Genomic DNA, 2,500 nt, shown 5'->3' with positions numbered 1-2,500 from the left:
GCGAGTCGAACGAGGGTCGGCCCGACGCTGTCGGCGAGTCGAACTAGGTTCGGCCCGATGGCGTCGGCGAGTCGAACGAGGGTCGGCCCGACGGCGTTAGCATCACTCCAGGGTAAGACACGCGGCCACCTCTGGTTCCGAGCCCTTTCGGGTCGTCCCGTGTGAGCTGTCGTCACCGGAAGCCTCTGCAACGGTGGAAGTTGTCGCGCATCTCGTTGGGTTTGTTGGATCAGTTCCGAGCAGAGTGAAACCTTTATAACCCGTCTACCTCTTACCCTCGAGCCGGCCAGGAAGCCGCGGAGTGTGGAAGGGCGCACGGTTCGTGCGGATGACATGGCCTTTGTGTGGTGCGTGTCCCGCGTGAGCTGTCGTCACCTGAAGCCTCTGCAACGGTGGAAGTTGTCGCGCATCTCGTTGGGTTTGTTGGATGATATCCGAGCGGAGAGTGAAAGTTAACCCGCCTGCATCTTATCCTCGAGCCGGCCAGGAAGCCGCGGAGTGTGGAAGGGCGCACGGTTGGTGCGGATCACATGGCCTCTGTGTGGTGCGTGTCCCGCGTGAGCTGTCGTCACCGGAAGCCTCTGCAACGGTTTCAAGCCGCGGAGTGTGGAAGGGCGCACGGTTCTTGCGGATGACATGGCCTGTGTGTGGTGCGTGTCCCGCGTCAGCTGTCGTCACCGGAAGCCTCTGCAACGGTGGAAGTTGTCGCGCATCTCGTTGGATGAGTTCCGAGCGGAGTGAACCCGAACCCGCCTGCCTCTTACCCTCGAGCCGGCCAGGAAGCCGCGGAGTGTGGAAGGGCGCACGGTTCGTGCGGATGACATGGCCTTTGTGTGGTGCGTGTCCCGCGTGAGCTGTCGTCACCTGAAGCCTCTGCAACGGTGGAAGTTGTCGCGCATCTCGTTGGGTTTGTTGGCATGGACCATGACCGGCCTGAGCAACCGGAATGGACCAACACCGGCTTGAGCAACCGGCATAAAGGCAACACTCTGAAAGGCGGCGGCGAGCCCATAGCCGATCCGAAAATTGTGTGGCGAAGCAAGTGGAAAATCAGTCTTTGCCGAAAGAAACAATGAAGCCCCGGGAAAACTGGCTCCCTCCCCGAGCCGGCGGCGGAAACCGTGGAGTGTGGAAGGGCGCTGTAAGCGCGGATAACATGTCCTGTCTGTGGGGAGGATCGGTGTGCGCACCGTTGTGAGTCCTGGAGGACGGTAAGCGACGTTACATCGGCGAGTCGTACTTGGGACGGCCCGGTGGCGTTAGCGCTATCCAGGTACACACGCGGCCACAGGCGGTTTCAAGCCCTTTCAGGTCCCGTGCGCGTGGTTGCTCCGGAAGCCTCTGCATATGGTGGAAGTTGTCGCGCATCTCGTGGGTCGTTGCACAGGACTGCTCAGGTCGAGTCCTTGGCGCCCTTGGGAGCCTCGTTCCCCGTCTGCGGCACCTCGGCCCTCCGTCCGCGGTAGGCGTCGGTGGCTGTTGACAGCGGGTGTATCTGGGTCAACTCCCTCGCGGCGGCGAGCCCATAGCCGATCCGAAAATTGTGTGGCGAAGCAAGTGGAAAATCAGTCTTTGCCGAAAGAAACAATGTGAAACAAATCAGCCATGAGCCAAAAAACGAATGAGGGAACAATCAGCCGTAAGCCAAAAGCCAAAAAACGAATGAGGGAACAAGTGAACAAATCAGCCCGTAAGCCAAAAACCGAATGAGGGCAAGTTGCAAATCCTACGCTACCTTCGAATTCCAAGACGCAGGGCCGTACACGGTCGACCCCGACCACGCCGGAACCGAAGCCCCAAAGGCCACGGGTACCCGCTACTCTCCCCTCGCCTCCGGCGGGGCGGAGGGGGGTTCAATGCCTCCGGTTGGATATGACGGAGCGCCCGTGGTCGCCGGTCCCCCCCCCACTACCCACTCATCCAGCTGAGGGGTTTGACGGTAGCCCACCCGGGGCAAAAGGGGCGGCGGAGACCGGCTGGTTCCGGCGAGATTGCGACGAGCTGGAGCGATGGCAGACACCCTGGCCGGCCCATAAACGCGGGTGATCTACAAGTGACAAGGTACAGGTTGGCACCCGAACCATCGCGGGTGTGCGGACAAGCTGGGTGGTTTTGGCCGGTGCGCGTGAGCGCGTGCTTAACTAGAGGCGGTTCCCCGGCTTACGTGATTCCTTGACGGGTAAGCGTCTGACGGGCCCGTTCCTCGCCGGGGTTTGTGGCGCGCCTGAGTCCGATTAATACATCTTCGATGTTGGCGGCCAGACCCACAAAACTCGTGCCACCGCGCTCGCTGGCCTGGTCTCGTCCTTGTCACGAAATCGTCGCTCCCCGTGACCTGGTTCGGGCCTTGCCGCGGAGCGGTAGGTGCACTGTGCACGCCCACGTGTAACGAAAGGAAGGTAGGAGGGGAAAACACAACCCAGGCCGGTCCTACACGCGGGTGTGTTACGTTACGCCAGGTTCCACATGCCGGCAAGCGCGAGCCTAAGCAGGGAGGAAG

This window comes from Stigmatopora argus, unplaced genomic scaffold (assembly GCF_051989625.1).
Source record: "Stigmatopora argus isolate UIUO_Sarg unplaced genomic scaffold, RoL_Sarg_1.0 HiC_scaffold_257, whole genome shotgun sequence".
Taxonomy (NCBI): domain Eukaryota; kingdom Metazoa; phylum Chordata; class Actinopteri; order Syngnathiformes; family Syngnathidae; genus Stigmatopora; species Stigmatopora argus.
Note: the sequence above shows the minus strand (reverse complement) of the source record.